At 40.6% G+C, this 22,138-nt stretch overlaps 1 long non-coding RNA gene across 1 annotated transcript; it reads left to right on the top strand.

The window, feature by feature from the left end:
- Positions 1-16,001: 16,001 nt before the first annotated feature.
- LOC109955644 (uncharacterized) lies at positions 16,002-21,389 on the top strand. Its single transcript, XR_002274297.1, has 3 exons — positions 16,002-16,431; positions 16,532-16,599; positions 21,228-21,389. It is a non-coding gene; the product is annotated as an uncharacterized LOC109955644 (long non-coding RNA).
- The last annotated feature ends 749 nt before the right edge of the window (positions 21,390-22,138 follow it).

The following is a 22,138-nucleotide window of genomic DNA, read 5'->3' as shown; positions in this document are numbered from 1 at the left end:
CTCATGAGTCCAGACCTCCCCAGTACAACCGCACCGCTGGGAGTATTTAAACTTTTTGCTTGTCACCCCATAAACCCAAGCAGTGTTTACTCCTCATCAAATATCCCTTTTTCCAGTGTTGACAGAAATTTGACTAGAGGCCAGATGAAGTGAAAATATCCAGTATTTGAAAAGAAAACGGCAAATGGTTGTTTTTTGTTGCAGGTTTATTCCCCACAGTGTAAATCTCTGCCTTAAGTGATGGTCCAGATATTATTTTAAGGGCAATTTTATATTAACAGTAGCATACAGTATATACGCAGATCCACTACACAGGATATGTGCTCTATAAATAATGTGGTTTTATTTTGAATGTGCGGGGATCTCTGTGTTGTAAGCTAGCTGCTTAAGTGTCACAGGAACGTGCAAGCTCCTGGCCCTGCAAGGTGAACTGCAGGAGACCACTGAGCTACAGAAGTAAACTGTGAAGTGTAACTGAGCAGATATCAGAGCTGTGGAAAGATGAGCCTGGTGCCGACGCTGCTCCAAACCCCCCCCCACCCCCACCCCCCCAACAGGGCTGCAATCAGGACCACCTGAGTCACATCTGAGTCAGACTCAAGACCACAGCGAGTCATGCCATTAGCAAGAGGCTACAGACTAAGTTTCACACAGCTGTGGGCTTCTTATTTCCTGTTTGGATCAGGAAATGTGCCTATTTTTAAAAACATATGACCCTGTTTTAAAGAGATTTGCCACAACAAATGTCCCAGTCATGATTGAATTTCTATATATAAAGCTCCCAAGACTATTGTGTTTGTGTGATAAGCTACAGAAAACTGAGCCTTAAACTCATAAAGAATTTTCAGGAGAATTCCAGGAAACAGTAGTGAGGACACAAACCAGTATTAATAGGGAACAATGTCTAGATTAATTGACAATAAAAATGTTTATTTGCACCAATCCAGAGATGACCCAGATCTATAAAGGCACAATTTTGATCAGACACATTTTCTACTGTTTGTCCATGTTAAGGACATATGATTATGATGAGAGTGCACAGCCTCCCAACCTCTAACCCGCCTGGTTTTACAGTATCTGTGTGTAGAGACAGTGAGCGCTGCAGCAGACTCAGATATATAAAAGCAGACAGCTGTCATGGCTGGTCTGGCATCACCCCGCTGGCTGTGTCCACACAGGCTCTCCTCTGTTTGCACAGGACAGTGAGGCTGCAGTGTTACCTGGCCACCTACAGCACACTTCTCTTCATCATTATTGGACACTTGACCTAATTTTGAATTCAGGATCCTTTGTTTAACTGAGATGCTTTTTTTTTTCATTGCATTGAGGGGTTTGGTCCTAAGCCACGCTTCACATTGGAGCATGATATTCATGACCACAGTGGCTCCACCAGACCAAACGGAGGGTGAGTGCATGTCAAAGGTCATTGCTGACTAATTGAAGTTATTTTTATTTAGTCCCCCTGACCATAATTTTCCAGGAAGTCCAGAGATCCATTCTCTGACCTTACAGTTGCTCACAACACAAAAAATTGGCACAGCATCTGTTGGCTTCTTGACAAGTTTAAAAATAAAAGGAAAACTCCTCATGGTAGCATTTATCATTGCAAAACAGAGAGAGAGTTAAAGGACATTTAAACATAAGCAGAAGACCAATGGCATACACTATAAACATACACAAATAAGGGATTTGGAATTTATGAACTCATTTAACACCGCTAATGATTCAGCATAATACTGTGCACAGGAATAGTTTTATACATAATCAGCCAGATTATTTAAGTATCTAGAATCACATATGGATCAGTCTGCCTCTCTTAACACTTTAAAGTACAGCGTTGTGCAGAAAACAGAGGCTGGTGCTGAACAATCATTTATTCCCTTACAAATCATAATCCCTTAGGAAACAAATCCCCCAGAGAGCTTCCATGTCACAAGTGCCTCAAATTACCTTTGTATTTTAAGAACCCTTAATCCTGGGGTTCCTCAAGGAACCATCCAAGTGCCCCTGTGGTTTTAATCTGGAAAACCTGGAAGGTTTCCTGAAGGAGCCTTTACATTACACAGTGTGCAGGCATGGTAATGCTTTTTAAAACATCTTAAGCACATTACAAATGGGTTACACACCATTTTGTCTCTATAATCACATTTAGAAATGACATGCATCATTATCAAGGAAGGAAATTAACATTTTCATCCACCGGCCACAATGGCTGGTGCCTTCACTGTTTCACCAGTCAAAGATGTTTCTGGAAGAAGAGTCTCAGCAGGACGGGAGGTTACAGATGTTTAGCTGCAGGCTGGCGCTGTTTTGTGCCTTTCACGATGTGTTGGCTTTCATTTGATATTGTCAGCTGATCAGGAAAGAATCAGAGATGTTGGTGGCTGAGAATTACATGAAGTGATCAAATAGAACCACAACTTTTTTTGTCTTGGAATCAGTATTTGATTCGTTTTCCTGTTCACTGCTTGTATCGTGCACTGTGCGTACTCTCATGGTGTGCATTAGAAAGCCGACGGTGTGCATGATAAATCATTAAACATCAATGAGAGCAGGCTGAATGAAGGTGGTGTTATAAGACTATGATGTGGGTAATGATGCATTATGATGATAATTACTGAGATGGGAACAGAGTGGATACAGCTCTACAGAGTGAACTGCCACTAACTGGACTAATTAGAACTAAATCTCATTTTCCCAGGTGCACTGACATCTGCAGCCTCCACCAGATGATGCTGTCAGGCAGACTGATATTATCAAGGAGGAGTGTGTATTTACTCCTACAGGTAACTTACACTGGTGTAAAACTTTATGTTCTGTGAACCACATTTTGAAGCCTTTTATCGCACCGTGGTTCAAACACAGCAACAACATTCCTCAACTTGAGACTTGGATTTCACATGGACTCATTCACTCAGCAGGACTCACTCAGCAGGCGTTTGACAGATATGTCTGTTTTTAACAACTAGTGTCAAAACGAATAGAGAAAGAATAACACTGCTTGTCAGACCTCACAGCAGCGATGTTGCCAGGTTCCCATATCTCAACAAGTATTTTGATGAACACAGCATTATAATAAGAGACAGAAATGATGAATAAAACTGTGACTGAAGTTGCAAGAAACAGGAGATATTCTTTAAGAATTGGCTGCATGCCGGACCAGTCACGGAGAAATGAGAAACAGGTTAGGTGAAATGACTTTACACCTCTTGAAACTCCTACATCTCCTGAACATATATTGGAAAAATTAAGCCAAATTCTGCAACAGCATGACCTCGAGGATTCCCCGCCCAAAATTTATTCAGAATTACTCACATTTTGGTGGGTGATGGAGGAGAACTGTAACAACTTTCCATCATGTCTAACCAGCTTGAAGCAGCAGAAGCAAAGTACAGTACGACCCCACAGATGGTGGGCTGGTTCGTGAGACTGATATCTATTACATGTACAGTCGTGTAAATGAAACAAATATGTTTGAAATATATTAAGTATGCGATCATTTGGATGGACCAGGAACATTCAAGCAATTAAGTATGATAATTTGGATTTAATGAGAAGGTAATCTGACTAAATCATGGCAGAATTTTGTGAATTATTCATGTTATTTTGTAGAAAAAAACTGTTTGTCTGGTGAATCTACTGACCCTATGGTCCTTTTTAGGATAGATAGATAGATAGATGGATGGACGGATAGACTGACATTTTACAACAATCTGCTGAATGTAGAGTGTGTTACCTGTTTGTGTCTGATGTGATTACTGGGACATGTTATCTACAATAAAATATGTAAATGTTTTCAGCACACTATCAGAAGGAAAACTCATTTTAACCAGGTAAACCTCACTGAGACTAAAAATCTCTTTTGCAAAAGTGTCTTGTCCAAGAATGTTCCAAACAAACAACACAACTACAAGCGTTACAGACAAATTCCTAACATGTTTTCCTCAATTAAAACTAAGCAGTACGACATAAACACAAATCAGAATTGTAAAAAACATACTGAATGAAATCTAAAACTTGAAACAAAACACCCTGACATTGGCAGATAGATGATGATGATGTGCTGGCTTCCTGCAGCAGAGATCTTTAAACCTGCCAGAGAAACCAGTCAGTTTAACTCATTTTGCAGACAGGTCCATGTTACAGGAAGCTGAACACACAAAAGCTCTTTCACCAAATTCTTTTCAGACCTTAAATACAGACAACAATGAGGTGCTCTGTGAACATGAGCGTAAATCATGTACATAAATAAGTGGAGTTCAGGAATGGGTTGGTAAATGAAATGTTTATATATCATTCCAAATGAAATAGCATTTTGAAAACAATTGATTGTTTCTTTTTGGATAAATCTGCCTCTAAAAACAAACATAAATTCCTCTTGATAACTTTGTATCATTTCATTAACTTGTGTTTCTTTAACAGAATTCAAACCCAAAAGTTTCCAAAACTCCCTCAGTGCATGAAAGTCTGTGTCAGACCCACGCCACAAAGAACTACAGGGACTTTTTTTTTTATCCCTCAGCAGCTGATAAACAGTTCAACCCGATGCAGCTCAGCTGTGATGTGCATTATGAAGTGTAAAAGATGTGTGCTCTCTAGCTGTGACCTTCCCACCCCACCCCCCCCGAAGCAGACACCTCCACACTGAACCCACAGTGGCAGCGTGGGCTTCAAATGAGAAACACTGGCGGGATCCCAGCGTCACACTGGAGCGCTCTAAACAAAGTTTTCCACTGTTGTCTCCTGCAGTGGCACCAATTAGCAGAAACACTGTGGAAACTGGTACTAGATTCATTTATTTACATGTCATTTCCTGCCCCGATCATAGTCCTCTGACCCCCAATCGCCCTCAGCAGGGCAGTGTCACGGGGCCTCTCACACACAAAACAAAAACCTGTGTGCTTCACACTGGAGGGAAATGGATGTCTAGAAGTTGAGGGATATTAAACAATTAGATGAGAGTGGAAAATGTAATTATATGGCAAGTACAAGTACTGTAGTTACTGGCTGGGATAAGTTACTAAATACTATGATGAAATGTTTCACTAAATAAATGTTATCAGCAAAATGTACCAAAACTATTTAAAGTAGAAGGACTAAGTATGCACAAAAATCCCCCCTCTGGGTGTTAAATAGTAATTTATTCCATTACTGGATGATTAATGCTGATGCTTTTACTTTTTCTGTTGTACTTGATTTAGCTGGAATGAACTAGTTAATTTATAGTTTGGTCATTTATTCTACAAACAGATCTTTTGTGTTTAAGTTGACATTAACTTTGTGTGTACAAAGTAAATTGTAATTTAAGCTTTGAAATATATGTATTAGAGTTAAAAATACAATATTCCCCTGTCAGGGACCAAGCAGTAAGACAAAAGACACAGCTTCCAAAGTTCAAAATAAAGAGTTTTTTATTAACCCAAAAGAAAGAAAAGTATTAAATTAACATCAGATAAACTGGGCCCTAAAAGAGGTCAACAAAAGATAAGGAAACTCAAAATACAGCAAACTGAACTGTCTAATACCTCAACAAAACCAACTGACCTGACAAATTACACACACAGGGAAACATATATACTGGCTGGCCAAACCAATAACACACACAAGGGATAAACTAAAGACACTACCAAAAAATAATCAACTAATAAACACTAAACAGTCTGCTCTCAACTAAATATTTCCTTTAAATGTAAAGAAATTAACATAACTTGACAAATAAAGTTCTAACATAAACTACCAACAAATAAACAATACATTTCTCCCAAACTCCCCCATTTCTTGTATTGGGCACTTGGTGCAGTCCAGGCCTAGTGGGAGGTATTTAAACCTGCTGCTTCCTCAGTCCAATCTTTTGGTTGAATTGCCCCCCCCATCCATGGACCAGGAAACACGGTAACTCAAAAGAAAAGGTAAACATATTAACACAAAATCAATCAAACATGCATGCTCATCGATCAATTGTGTATGTCCAACATAAATTACCCACCCAAGTCCATGGCTGGTGGTGGTTTAGGTCCTCACATGGTGAAGGCCAGGACTGAGGCCTTCACATCCCCTCTTAAATATAGTGAAGGAGAAGTATAAAGTAGTATATAATACTAAAGTGCAAGTTTCATATGGATTTTTTCTCTCATGTACCAGGTGAGCTTTACTGTAGGACAAAAATGTGTCATTGACCTAAGGATTAATATAATACCACAGAGGGTACCATCAGTAGTACCACAGTGAGTACCGGACAAAACAAAGTACTGGTCATATTATAGTAATAACTACAGAAATAGCAATACCTGGGGTGGAAGTAGCAGTGCAGTTTATAGATGTAGCAAGAACACAAATGTAGTAGAAGTAATAGTACTGTAGTTGCTACTTGTACTTTCAGTGGTAGTAGATTTTAAAGATTGCACCATTTAAGTTGTTATTAATGGTAAATGTGCTAAAACTTATTGTAGTAGAACTCTGAGCTGAGCACCTTGTCCTAAGCTAGCTAGTAAAGACGCAGCTGATGCAACAGTAGTGTAGTACTGGTACTGCAGTAGTGTGGTACAACCCTGTTTGTGGCAGTAAATCTGAGCACTTTTCTGCTGCTGCTGGTCAAACAGACAACAGGGGGACTTTTTGTCCTGGCTGGGATCAATCGCTCCATAGATGACGCCCACCCAGCCAGGCCTCTAAGTGGGCGGCCAGCAGCCCAGCAGGCCGGCCTGGCCCGGCCCTGCCCAGTCCCTGTTTCGGCCCCCTCAGCCTGTAGGGCCAGCATGACAGGAGAGCTGCACTTTACATCTGAAAGCTTCCAGCTGAACTTTCAGGTCACTGAGGGAGAGTATCTGCTTCCTGCTCACAAGCAATGCGAGAGCAAAGAGAGAAGGAACCGCGATCTGAATGGACCTGAGGGTGTTGTTCTCTTTATTAATTCATAGTCACTTAAATTTATTAAAGCTACAATCACACAAACAGTTACCACTACACCAAAGTCACGGCTTCTAATACAGAAACGAGACGACTACTTCTCATTGTTTGTTCATTTACTATCCAAGTCTTGCACCAGTTTTAACAGAATTTCTAGAAAATCTGCAAAAGAAAATGCAACTATGCAGATTTTAGATGTCCAGATATTATTATAGCTTTATGAAGAAAAAAAATGGAACCTTGTCAGGAGGAGATGGTGCAATGTAGTTTCAAAAGGTTTCATGTATTAATATGAGGACATCGCTCCACACACATCTGGTGTTACTGTCTCTTCACTGATAAATGACATTTAAGTCTGTTTCCATTTTGTTTTTATAGATACACCAGCGTTTCCACCTCAGCCAAAAACATCGTGCTATCTTGAATTTTCAGTGTTCAGCATTAGAAATACACAAAAATAGGCTGAAAGACACTTAGATACATTTGATCACATTAGTCATATCACATGATCTTCATTAGCAGATGGAGTTTGAATTGAAATTTCCATTTTTATAGAATCACTTTTAGAACTTTTCATCTATGTTGGTTTAGGGTTCAAAGTTCATTTTTGACCTTGAAACCAACAGCAACAAAATAATCTCATCTCAGTGTCACGTTGTAGCTGTTCTGCAGCTTTCAGTCATAACAAGGAAGTGATTCATGTTTTTCTCTGAGGCTGTCCTTGATTTTTTTTGTAATGGTTAGTTGAGAAAGATGAAGTATTTTTTCCATAACTCAAACTCTGAGATTAAATTTGTGAATATACTATACATTTATATGTTGAAAACCAGATTTGGGCCTTTAAAAATTTTCAAGTATTAACCAAAAGAACATTTGCTGGCACTAAACAGTTTGATTTACAGTGAACAAACACAATGCAAACATTTCCTTTGCCTTTTCTCTCTGCCTACACTATATAGACATTTACAAATGAGCAAAGTAAAGAGAGACAAACACAGGATGGAATTAGACTCCGTCACCGATTCTGTGCAATAACAAAGAGATTAAGAGCAAGCTTCATTTCTTTAGCTTCTCGGACAGAAAACATTGTGCCACACAAGGTTACATTAAATAGAGATTACAGGAGGACAGTCTACACAGACACACAGGAGCAGCGGTTGCATGAAGGTTGTGTACTGCTTTTAAAAGAATTATCCTGAAACTGGTGCTTTTATCCAGAGCGACTTGTAATGAACAGTCAAACCTCTGCAGGACATTTAGGCATTTATATTGTTCAGACGTCATGGAAATGTAATTTGTTTCTACACTGTTATTAGCCTGGTCCCGTTGGATTGTGTGCTGACTTATAATGTGGTTTGACAGGACACTGGAGGAGGTGTTGTATATATGCACATACAGTATGTTTTGTGCTGCATAATGTTGCATTGTTAGTTAGGAGCAAGTGTTTGTTCGTGTATTTGTGAGCAGCTGTGCCTCCTCCTGAGGACTCCAGTAAGTGGAGGCTGCTGTGTAAACAGATAATGAAGGACAATATAGTGAAACAGCTGTAATAATATAAAATATCTTCACAGGAGAAGCTGGAAATCAGTCATCTTTCTTACAAGCAAGACAGTTGTACAGAATAATCACACATATGCAAAGGCTGCACAGATTTAACAACAAAAACAAATTTGAGATTTGTAATTAATTTTACATGTAGCTCACTTTTTCATGCTTCTGGATCCAAACTGATGTTAACTCAACCACATCCAAACCAACAAACTTTAATTTTAGTCATTTATCTGATCCATCTCACTGCTTAGCCACAGTCAGGACATTCACATTTATTTACATTTTGCTCCTTTGGAGCTCTTTTACTTCACTTCCTTGTCATGACTAGGAAACTGATTGGAACAAAGCCGAGAACCTGGTTTCAGTGGAAATGATGAAAACACAGTGCTGCTGCCTCACAGCAAGAAGGTTCCGGGTTTGAGCCCGGGCCAACCCTGTGCCTGTGTGGGTTCTCCCCAGGTACTCCAGCTTCCTCTCACAGTCCAAAGATGTGCAGGTTAGGTTGATTGGCAACTCTGAATGGCCCATAGGAGTGAGTGTGGGTGTGTTCGGTGGTTTGTCTCTAAGTGTCAGCCCTGTGATAGACTGGTGACATGCCAAGGGTGGACCCCGCCTCTCACCCAGTGTCAGCTTTGGGTTTAAGTTGATGAGTGAGAGGATTTGGCAGCAGAGAGGTGGGGTTGGTCTTTATGCAGGTTAATGATTCGTTCCTTGTTCGGTTGAGAAGGAACAAACTGTGTAGCCAGGATCTGATCCCACAGGGGTTTTCTGGATTTAAATATAAACCTAGTGGTTCTACAAACCAGTTTGTCTATTTGGGCTCTTAACCTCTAGAGTCCTGAGCTTTGGAAACCCAAGCTGTGCGGTCCTCATATGAGGACGCAGGGACTCTAGAGGTTAATGACACAATATGTCAAATATTTTTTTTTTTTCAAGTCACTATGAAAAATAGATTTTTATTCAGTCAAATTCCGTCAGTAGCTGAACACTTAAAGCTACAATATGTAACTTTAGGTATCACTAGCCTAAAACTCCAAATCAACCCATTCTGTTCTGCCCAGCGCTTCCTCTCCCTGCTCCACTCTGCCTACTATGACCTGCTGTTGTTGAAGTTACATTAAATGAGAACGCAACCAAAGTGACCGATCAAGCAGAAATAAGTGAAAATCCCTGACTGGTCAGAGAGGTCAGCCCCGTTCAAAACTATTAGAAGCTGATACCTCTGCACTGTTGCCAGCGCTGTTCAATGAGTCCGGGTCCCAGGAGGCTTTGACAGCTCCTCTCCACATTAGGACACGTTGTGGAGCAGATTTCTACAACAGCAATATCTGAAAAAAGTTACATAGTGTAGCTTTAGCAAAAAATGTTTATATAGTGCTTGTTTGATGATAAAGACCAATAACACTGAATGAGCTCTTGCTTTGCACCAGTCACCTAAAAATGATGCTGTGCATTTTGAAATGTAATGTCTCCCAGGTCATGTGTTTATCAACACGATGAGTCTTTTTCCACCTATCATCAGTTTGAAAAAGCCTCCAAACAACATTCAGACCATCACGACAGTGTAAAACTCTGCAGTGAGCTCCAGATGCTTAGATGTCGTGTGGGTTTAGGTCATACTATTTTGTTGAGGAACATTGTGTGCCAGATGACCAGTTAGGTGAGTGGAACATTCATGCACAGACTAGATCAGTTTTCACATGTTCAGTCAGTTGCTGTCTGCAGGCAGTAGCCTCGGTGGATGGTATCTGATATGTAATTAAAGGCAGATGAATCTGTATCTCCTCTGTGTGTTCGGCCCTGTTGTCTTGGCACTGTCTTATCAGTGTGTACATTAGCTGTCGGCACGTCTCTGCGTTAATGTCACTAAGACAAATCCCTGTGCATTCATTGTGCTGGGCGATTAAAGTCATGCTGGATGTGATGTGCTGCAGGGACGTGGGCAGGGCCATGTGGGTACTTGTGCGTGAGGAGCCCTAAGTTGCAGAGGTTTTTTTCTAATTGAGTCAGGGACTTATGCTGGCAAGGTAGGCGTGTGAGTGGGGGGAGACTAATCCCAAGCTGCTGTTGTTTTTCGTGCCTGCTGGCTTGAGATCAAAAACTTCACAGCAATAATCATGCAGAATGTGTGGCTTCACTTCAAAGCCTGCCTCAACTTTGCTCACACCCTTGTAGCTCGCATTGTTTCATCATTTCTACCAGTTCTTCTTCTCCTTCCTCTCCTGCAAGGGATTTTTTTTCTCCTTGAGTGTTCATCTTTTGTCACATTTCAACATGTCAGCCCACAAGGTTTGAAGCTGATCAGACAGGTAGTCATGACCTTTCTGCAGATTAATGCACATAACATATTAATCACACCTTAAGACAAGAACAGAGTTGAGGTTTTTTTTGTCATGTATAGACACACACCACATTGAAGGCTGGTTGGTTTCTCTCTGACTGCAGCGTGTGCTTGTGGCAGAGGGAGCATCAGCCTCTGCCTGGAGATAGCAGACATGTCAGACGTCAGAAGCACTCTCAGGGTGAGGAGGCCGTGGGCGGCGAGGGTCGCTGAGGCCCATACGTGGCCAAAATGGGCAAATCCCCTCCACGTCAGCCCACAGCCTGTCAGCAGAGAGCTACAGCATTTTAAGACTAATAAAAACTCCAACACAATAATGATGCTTGGCCCACTTTTGTCTGAACCCACTACTTTAATTACACAGCAAATGATGCAGATTTGTACTTGAAGTGACCTTTGTTTAAACGTGAAGCAGATCAAACATGAAAAGAATGTAAATCACTTTTATTGAGGTTACGTTTTCTGAGCAGTGTTGTGGCTTTGCTTTGCGCCAAATAAATTTTTTTTTTACATCAAATGTTATTTTCATGAGTAAACTTTATGTGATGCAGATTGTGATGCACTTTTGATGGGAATTCCTGTGAATATTCATAGGCACACAGTGTAAGATGAAAAATACCCTACCACCATATAAGAGCCACCAACCAAACTTGGTACAAATCTTTGGAGCATTTTGGAAAATACAAAATCCTTTCAGTTTTATTTGTTTGTTTTTTCACTACAGTCAAATTTTAGTCTAAGAAATGTTGGAATCTACCTTTAAAAACTTTCCATACAGTTTACAGTGTAAAGTCCTTTTTGTGTTATTTATAAACCCCAAATTTCCAGAAATATTACAACAGGCATAAGAAGAAATGTTAGCTACAGCATGGCAGATAATAATTACTGATATTCTGACAAAGGTCTATAATGTGAATCATGCAGACATTAGATTACATCATACACATTTTACATTATGTTTATAGCCACAGTATCTCTTAAAAAATAGCATTTTTAGCTTTAGGACACAAAACAGGAAGCGAAGATAAAACTTGGCCGTGACAGGAGATGCTGCAAGAAATATGCAGATTTATTGCAGTTATGTTTCTCTAACTGCACGGTTTGCCTGCTGCGTGTGGTGTACATCTAGCTAGCATGTGAAAAATGCTGGTTAGCGGTACTCTGGTATCAGTTGTCTTCATTATCCTCCGAACAGTACACGCATTATGCTGGGCCAAGAAAAAGTGAAAATGTGGTTTTAACTTTAACAACATACAACCTACATGGGGCAGCTTAGTGTCAGGTAAAGAATACATTTAACGCTACAGGCTATGAGGTGACATTTTTGTTGGTAACAACGACTGAACAGGAATGAATCAGTTGATTGGGACTGTTGATTGACACACTGGTTTTTACAGCAGTTTAACCTTTCAGCTACAGCACAGTCCTTTAAACCACAAGGCTACAAACTGAGCCCCCTTTAGAGGAGGATGAGTCATTTTCAACACGTATCACGTTGTGATAACACATGGATTCTCACCTCAAGCGCAACATTTAAAATATTTAGTCAAACTTTGTTCATATGGAAGGTGTAGGTGTACATGTAGGTAACTAGGTCATTTGTTTAGTCAGACTAACTGAGTCTCTGTCAGTGCATATTTTGTGAGATAAAGCGAAAATAATTTTTTCATGGATGGTTTTCAGGATCATCCTGAAACGACTGAGACACAACACTAGAGAATTCTCTCCATATTTGAAGATTAGTGATATCTGCTTATAGTCTGGGCAATTAAACTTGAACACTTTGTCATTTAACAAAAATGAAATAATAATTACAGCATTTTGTTAGCACCGTGCAGTCATGTTAATGACATAATAATGTATTCATGTTGCATCTCCTAGTTCCAAGTTTGAGAAATATCTGACACTGATTCCATCAAGTGTCTGAATTTCTTGGATTTCAGCAAAAACAGCTAATTAACACTATTAATGTTGTGGTAATACAAGGTGTGAATATTTCTTCCCTTTCTGCTGACATCAAAGCCTCATGGGAACTGTAGTTTTTGAATGTTAAACTAGTCACAAGGTGTAAAAAGCCTGACATACCTGTAATTTTTTTTAGTTTTCAGGGTTTATTTATTCAGGATCACAAAATATTTTTGGACAATTTCCTGTAATCTCGAAGTACTCACTTCTTGTTATGTTGTGCTGAATACATTTTGGGAGAACAGCTTTGACAGCTTGTCGCATCCATACCTGAAAACATTTATTAATGTCAAGCTCCTAAAATAATTTGAGGCCATTATTTTACTGGATATTTCTGAGATTTAAAAAAACAACCACTGAGTTTCACAGTCATGAATACAACTTGGATCTTAACGTGAACAATATTTATTTTCTAAACCTGTTTCTTAGAATAATCATTTAATAATTAACCTTTTTTTTCTCCAGCCAATTGTTCAAATTCCAAAGATTTGATCTAGAATGGTATAAAATAGAGAAAAGCAGCAAATAATTACAGTCAAGGAGCTGGAGATCAGAGATATTTGTTTTTTTAAAAATAGTCATTCATAATTGACTTACTGGTTCATCCTCTAATTATCTGAATCATGAGGAGCACAAAATAACTTTTCATGCACAATTTTATTCTCTTATTCTATAATGTAAAGCAAATGTTTGGCATCTTTTTTTGCTGTGTCCTTTCCAGCACTTGAATGTGACACATTTTCCTAGTGATGGTGTCTGCATGGAGGTGATCTTGTCCAAAAGTAGTGGATGCAAATGAAGGCAGCGGATTTCCACACTGGCACATTTGCAGGCAGCAGGGCCCCTATAGCTGCTTCTGCAGTAAAGTTTCACACACATAAACACACTGCAGGAACACTGCAGTCTCTATATGTATGTCACATAACCTCCGCCTACACACACTACACCCACACACATCCTTGCCCAAAACACCCACACCAGTGTAATGTGTGCAAAGACACACACACACATTGCCCCTATACACACACCCCACCCACGCAGGCACACACGTGTTCAGTCAGACATAAGCCACTCATACCATCCCACACTTTCTCAACAGACACAAAGTAAGACTCTGCTAACCAGGGAGCCTGTGCAAACACACCAGCTTTAGCCCTGCACATTCACACACAAATTCTCTCAGTACACAGAACATGTGGCCTTGTACGGCAGTAAATTAGAAAAATACCTTGTGCTTTTATAGAAAGAAACCCTGCTTGGCTGCTACTTTCTGACCAGATTTTTTATTTCACATTTTCTTTTCCTTGCCAGTGAAGTCACATTCACGCCCGTCTACAATGTGTCTGCCACAACACTGGGTGGAGGCGACAATAGGAGGCACCAAACTCCAGACAAGAGCAGTGTTTCGTTTTTTTCTTTAGTGAAAATTTTTAATTCTTGTTTTTGGCATCACAGTCATGCTGTAACCCATATTCCTTCCAAATGAACAGGGACACTCCATGACAAGCACTACCACCGCCTGGAGACTGAATCATGCTGCTCTGTTGTTCCTCTGTTTTTTTTTTTTCATCCAAAAGAGGAACTTGGATGAAAAGAGCTGCTTTTTTAGATCGCAAAGTGTTGAGGATGTGGGTTGGTGGGAAGGGGAGGGAGGAGACAGAGGGGAGGGAGAAGGGGAGCAGTGCAGCGTGGGCGCTCTGACAGGGCGAGGGGCTGACAGGCCCAGGCGTGGGCGTGTCATTGAAATGTGTTTCTACGCCAGGGGGGAGAAGAAGAGAAAAAAAGTTGCAGGAAAAGAAAAGGAGAAGAAGAAAGAAAGAGCAAGGCAAGCCACTGCAGAAATTAAACGAGCAGGCGTCTCCTGAAAAGTGAAATATAAAGAGGCTTCTTGCCAAATGAGAAACATCAACTGTTTAGAGGCTTCAGTGGGGAGGGAAGGACACAAAAAAGTGACGCCTACTCTTTGGAAATGATTGACAGCGCGACATGAAAGCAGATTGCTGCTGTTGTGTGGAAACCTTGTATCTCTCGCTCTTGGCGGTTTTTAATGTTTACAGGACTAAACTGAAGGAATTTGGGTTTGTGGAAACATTTCAAACCTGATCAGATGAACTAACAAACATCTTTTCTCTGTGGGCATGTTTGAGTATTTCTAGGAGATACAAGGTTTTCCACCAAGTGAAGTGCTCTTGGACTGAAATATGCATATATTGTAAATCCTTGTGTTTTGCTCTGACTTGTGGCCATAATTGTCTTTATCAAACTGAAGAAGTTTTTCTTCCCCCTATACTAGTGTTCTCCAGGAGGCATGAATTTGGGGTTTTGACTGACAGTGTCAGAATAGTTTATATAATATTGCCACATTTCCAACAGATACACAAACTGTTGCCAGCTCAGGTGCAGATGTGGGTTACTGCTGATGTTACACAAAGCACCAACGTTACACAAAGCTCCAATTACCCCCAAATTACACAAAGGTAAAATCCTGACAATGCTAGGTGGCTAATGCTACCAAAACAAACAGGTTAGCTTTAGCTGCTAACACATCCAGAAGGAAGAACACCACATCTGAATCCAGTCCGAGTCCTCTGGCTGCTTTTAACCCTCTCCATGTCAAACAGTCAAACCAATGTTAACCCTGGTTGTTGCTCTTTCTTTGTCCCACTCGCTCTGTGCAAAAGACGCCACCTCTTCACTCTGGCAGCCACTGGTTCAGACCTTTAGCTGCCCAGGGCTCCTCCATGACTGTTTGACATGACTACTGGTGAGTGGAAAGACTCTTCTTCTAACCTTGGCTAGGTGGCGGGCGGAGCTAATTTACAGACCATACTTTGACAACACAGGGTGGAGAAGCTGGAAGAACAACAGAATGCATGCAGGAAGCCAGACATCCCTTGTGTGTGCTGGAGATCCCACTACTTTGTTAATTTTTCAACAGATATGGATACTTGCAAAATAGAAATATTCGTTAAAATATCAATAGATATTCAAAGCCTGAGGAGAATTCAAATTTCACCTGATCTGATAAAAGCAAACTGTGGTTCTGTGCCTGACTATTTCTTGGCCTTACGTTTATTATGACCCAGACAGCGGACAGATATGAGAGTGGTATCGATCTTCTCATGTAACTTTGAACTATAAAGCACATCATTTCCAATATGCTGATCTGTTTTTAAAAAGGGATTTCTTATGCAGTTTTGTCTGATGAACTTGAGCTGATGTTTGTCTTCTGTGAAAACAATCATGCAAGTAATTTCTCTGCAGACAAGAAGTGTTAAGAAACAGCAGTGGTGTAAAATGCAGTAAACTGGGAAACTGGGACATGTGGGAACAGGCAGCCTGGGTATCGACCTACATCACGGTGTGGGTGGACATCCTATTTCCTGCCAGCACGCTTGTTTTAATTTGTTCTTGCTGTTAGTTATTGAGTGTGTGTGTGTGTTGTGTAGGTGAGAGGGGACAGGGAGTGCTATGGAGATGATACGCCTTCTCCTCTGTGGTTCTTTCAGGATTTGATTTGATCCCCGGCTGCTCCGAGGTTGGTCCATGGGAACGCCATTAGAAGGTCATATCTGCATAATAACACACACAGAGGCACAGCAGTCTGACGTGGATTTAGAGGCGGAAGGTGGGCGGACTGGAATCCTACCTGCCTACCTGCTCCATGTGTGCGTTTGGAAAATACATCACGGATGTTTGCATAAAGTTCATTGTTGACCTGGGAACAAAACCATTTCAACTCAGGCTTCCCTTGTGATTCTTTTCCAGAGCTTTCAACCATAAGACATGGAGCATAGCAGCAGAGTTTTCCAGAGATGGGAGTAAGTCACACATGTGTAAGTCACAAGTCTTAACCTTCAAGTCTCAAACAAGTCCCACGTTGCTGTGATGAGAATCAAACAAGTCGAGCCATACACAATTCTGTTGGTCTGACAATGTTATGGGAATAGTATGCATTTAGGCAAAATGTTCACAAACCTCCTCTGATTATTAATTGTGCATTCATACACTATACTGTCAGAAACTCTTCTCAATAAAATAAGTTATCAAATCAAATCCTAACAGCTTAAACTTAATGTTTGCTTCCTAGCTAATGTTTGACCCAATGGGTATGACCAGCCAATAAGTTAGCTAACGTACACGCTTGTTGTGAGTTTTGTAGTGGCAGATGAATTTTTGCGCTGCAGACTTTGCAAGCCGTTATTGACAACATAATCCTTAATCCAAATTTTATTATTTTTGGTTTAGGCTCCCCCTGTAGCTGTGTCTTGTAACCTGTGTTGCCAGGTTTGCTTGCATTGCACTAGCTTGAAGTTAAAAAGCCACTTTTAGCTTGGACTTCTCTGTTAAATTATCTATGCATGTCTGATATGATGAGTGCATTTTAAAAGCTGAACCTTTATATCCAGTGACATCTGGACTCAGTTTTGCATATAAAGTCCACCTCAAAACGGAGAAACTGAAATAAGAGAAGTGGGCAGATGCTTGATTTGGTTTGTGTGGCCTGCACAGACTGTAGCCTACCATACTTTGTTTTTCAGGGCATTGTGCAAAACTATATTTCTATAAATTTCTGCCATTATGGCTTCCAAAACATAGAACTTATAAAACCACATTAAGTAAGAAATTCAATGTACAAGTAAAGTCATGCTTTACCTTAAAGGAAAAGTTCAGTATTTTGGGAAACATGCTTGTCACAGTTAGATGAAGGATGGATACCACGTTCATGTCTGTATGGTAAACACAATAACACAAGCAGTAGCAGGGAGCCCAGTTCTGTCAACAGGTAACGAACCTGCTTTACTGATTAGCAGCTGCAGCTCAGGAGGTAGAACAGTCGTCCCCTAAACGTAAGGTTGGCAGTTTGATTCCCGTTCTCCCCAGTCAACATGTTGAAGTGGCCTTGGGCAAGGCACCTTGCAGGGACAGTGCCGCCATCGGTGCATATGTGTGAGCTGGCACTGCAGATGGCTGCCTCGGTTCTGTACCGGAGACAGATTCCTGGTGTGTGTAACGTACTTGGCCGATAAAAGTGATAATCATTCTCTTGTTTCTTTGATCCATATAACAACTTTTGTTTTATCCAGGATCACAAACCTTCTGCAGTCACCAGCTTCCCCTTGCTTCCAGTTGTTGTGCTACGATAAGCTAATGGTGATAGCTTCATATTTAGCATCCAGACGTGAATAGTATCATTTCATGTAGTATCATATCATTTCATCATGTCATTTTTTTCCCATCATTAAATTGACCCTACAGTCTGTAGGTGCCTGTAGAGCATCATCATAACAACCTTATTTTATTATTTCAACTTTCAGCATCAGCACAATAATCTTGTTGGATTTTATATTCCAGCATAATCTGCAGTATTTCTGATATTTGTTTTAGTTTCCTTCTGAAATTAATTAGAGGATCTGAAAACAAGCAGTCCCACCCCCACACACATTTAAACACACACACACTCTACAAATACTAGTTTTGTCCTCATTTGGGCTTTTGAAGACACATAAAAGGAGCAGCAGTGCTCACTGTAAATTGTACCTCTGTGCTTTATTTGACTTTTTCTGATATGTTCAGGGTGTGATGGTGGTGGAGAGAGGGGGCAGGGGTTTTGACAAAAGCCTTCTGGTTTGGTCCCCAGGGTGTCACAGTGGTGGAGGGTGGCCTGATTCCTCAAAATAGCTTATTGATGGGGAACCAGGCAGAGTCAGAGCGACTGTGTGTGGGGGTGGGGGGGGGATTGGCACTGCTGGCGGTCCTGATGATCCGAGGGCGTCGCTCTGCAGCCCGTCACCACAGAGACGTTCACAGGCTCCCTGCTCACTTCACTACACCGCTACTCGTACCTGCAGTTGTATCAGCTGTGATACACAGGAGATGTTTTAGTAATACACAGCTGTATTTGCAGACTTAGTGGTAGTAGAGTACTAGTACTACAGTACTACCAGTACAGGTAGAAATATTACTAGTAGTATATCTTGGTACTTTTTAAAACTCTAAATGCTGTAATATAAATACTTGTACAGTAGTACTGTAATTGTAGTAATAGTAGTAAAGTCAAGGCTAATCTTAGCAGTAGTACTATGAGAAGTCAGTAAAGTTATAGTAATATCTGTAGTATCAGTCAAACTAGCATGACTTGCAGTGATATCTATGTTTACATGTCATTTTACAAGTGTAACACTCAGTTGATGTAAAAGCAGTAATACTGTGATTAAAAGTAGCTGTAATAACAGAAACAGTTGCATTAGGTGAAACGGATCAAGTAGTAGCGGTACTGCTGATACAGGAGGTAACTGTAGTATCAGCAGCGATAACAGTGTTAGTCAGTGTTGGGCCTTAACGCGTTACTGTGATAATATTACTTTTCCCAGTAATGAGTAATGTAAAGAACTACAAATTTCAGTAATATTACAGTTACTCCATCCAAAAACAACTCGTTACCTTTGTCGTCACCACGGCAAACATTCATTAGAAATCTGAAATGTAATATTCGTAGAGATGGGTGGTGCTTGTCTAGCTTGTAACTTTTATGGATCCATAGGCTTCAGAAGAAACCCTGCACTTACCGGCAATTACCACGACATTCTCACAGCTAGGAGGTGTATTTTGAGGAGAAAGGGCGCAATTACCAATCTGTGGGGTGTAACAGTAAAGTAATATAACGAGTAGTGTAGAGAGTTACTTTTGACAGGGAGTAATAAGTAAAGTCATGTTTTTAAAAAAGTAATGAGTAATATATTCCATTTTTTGCGTAATGAGCCCAACACTAGTGTTAGTGCGTTTTTAAAAGAGTAATGAGTAATATATTCAATTTTTTGAGTAATGAGCCCAACACTAGTGTTAGTGCAAGTAATACTAAGAGTAGCAATAGTAGCAATTCAAGCATTTTGCATTCAAGTACAGCACACTGTTACAAATAGTAATCAGAGTTGTGTACCAGTAGTCTCAGTACTACTACAGTATGACAGTAGTAGCGGTGATATGTGTTGCTTTATCTTAGTGCTTGAACAAGACCTAATAATAGCAGAATTAATACTAATAGCAGTAGCACCGGCAGTGTTGATTGTAGTAGTAGTTTTGGAAGAAGTAGAAGTAGTAGTAGTAGTAGTAGTCGATTGTAGTAGTAGTTTTGGTAGAAGTAGTAGTAGTAGTAGTAGTAGTAGTAGTAGTAGTACTGGCGCAGTCGGCGCAGTAGTAGAATTAGTAGTGGTAGTATCATTACTAGTAGTAGCTGCAGTTGTAGCAGCAGCACTAAGTACTGGTGTTAGTAGTTTCATTGGTGGCAGCAGTGTCAGACCAAGTAATACAAATAGCAGTGGAGTTGGAAAAGTAAAATGAGTAATAGTGGTGGTAGCAACCGCAGTAGCAGCAGCAGCAGCAGCAGTATTAATAGTAACAGTAGTGTTAGTATCAGTAGCAGTTTAAAAGCGTGTGAATATGTTGTAGTGTTGTGGTGCTTTACATGGCACCGTAATAAACCACATGATCCCGTGTGACTGTTTGCGTCTGTTTAATGAGTTTTAATGGAGACCCGGAGGAGACCAGCTCTGTCTGCCGTGAAAGGCGCATTAGGGAAACACTTGTGTCATATGTAGCAGCCGAACACAAACCAGTAGCGCTCACACCACGCGCACGGTACAGAGGGTTTCCTGCTACGCGCCTCCTGGGTTGGAAAACATTCGCGTGTCCTGTCACATCGCTGCTGAATGTGAAATTGTGAAATCTGAATTGAATATTTGCATACAGGCCTGTTTCACTGACGCACTTGTGTGGCACTGAACTTTACAGACCCACACGTGACCAGAAGTGCTCTGATAGCTGCCACACACTGCTTTGTCATATTCATAGTTTGATGCGGATAAAACCCAACATCAGAATGTCTGCGTGTGCAGGAGAATTTCCAGTGTACGTTTACAAAGTGACAACACTCGTTGTCTGTGCCGGGCAGAACTTCCTCCAACATTCCCCACATTTTAAGAGACCCATAAGCCCCTTTGCATAATTGTCACATCCAAATATCCCTCAAAGTGCTTCTGGTATTTTACCTTTGCACATCAGCTAATGTGGCCGTACGTTACACCGCAAAACCTCACGTCACCACGTCTGGGTTTATCACAAAACTTTACATAACTGACATCGTCAGCAAGGTCGCGCTCCATCACTGAACCCGTTTTTACAAGTGCACGTGTGACACACCGTACATGTAAAATGTATTAAGGCAGTCTATAGTGAAAGTGAGCTAATATGAACATAGACACGCTTTTTCTAAAGAATCCAAGTATTTTAGAAATATGTTGGACCTGATGCAGCCTATGAAACTGCACAGTGATCAATTAGAAAATGTATCGACTACTGGCTTTAACAATAATAAGTGGGTCTGCGAACATGAAGTGTGCAAACTGCTGTGTCTCTCTGTGTGTCTGTGGGTGTTGAACCTGCCTGTGTTTGGTATTCCGTGCAGAAAGCCTCCCACGCCCCGTGTGTCCACCCACGCACGGATTTGCGTCACGCAGGGAGCAGCGTGGGCGAGAGAGAGAGCGAGCGAGAGATAGAGATAGAGAGAGCGGAATATCCCACTTTATTCTGCTGCTGCGTCAAGCTGCGTGCGACAAGGACGTGGCAGACCGGGCGTGCTGACAAAATAAAAGCTTCTGAAAACGGTTGACGTACAATTTAACATTTTTTGTTTGAAAAAAGAATAAAATAAATTAAAAACACCGTGGTGGCCATTTTTCTTAATTTGCAGTAATTTATTGGTCTTCTTGGTTGTTTTGTGTGTATTTGTAAATCTTTAATATCTTTGTCATGTTTGGCCATTCTGCGCATTTTGTAGTCATTTTGCTTTTCTTTGCAGTATTTCTGTCACACCGTAGCCCTCCTTGACAGATGCACAGACAGCTGTCGGTATTAGTTGGCCCACTATATGTACTGTAGGCCTAAAAACACCCTAAAAAATGTCATAGCCTACAGTATGGGGTGATCTTGTGCGTTTATCTCTTAACGCGGCTGCATGCAGTTCAGACTTGTGCCATGTTGAAAGTGATACATAAATGTTGCCATCACGACTTTTACATGACCTCGGTGCTCATTCAGACATGTAGTTCACATGCTGTCTGATTTGCGCCAAGGAGTATCTGAAAGGGTCTGAAGTGATTCTTATGCATCTCTTTGTGGTCATTCTGCATTTATTTGTAGTCAGTGTGTGTCTCTTGTATTCTGTGTCTTTTTCAAGCCATTCTGTTGACTTTGTATTTGATATCACAGCACTTTCTACTGATGATACACTACTACTACTACTACATCAGTAAAATTATTAATATTTATGAAATATTGTTACACTACAGTTATACTACTAAGTAAAATATGTGACTA

This window comes from Monopterus albus, unplaced genomic scaffold (genome assembly GCF_001952655.1).
Source record: "Monopterus albus unplaced genomic scaffold, M_albus_1.0 scaffold16.1, whole genome shotgun sequence".
NCBI classification, from domain to species: Eukaryota; Metazoa; Chordata; class Actinopteri; order Synbranchiformes; family Synbranchidae; genus Monopterus; species Monopterus albus.
Note: the sequence above shows the minus strand (reverse complement) of the source record. Positions and strands in the feature narration are given on the sequence as shown.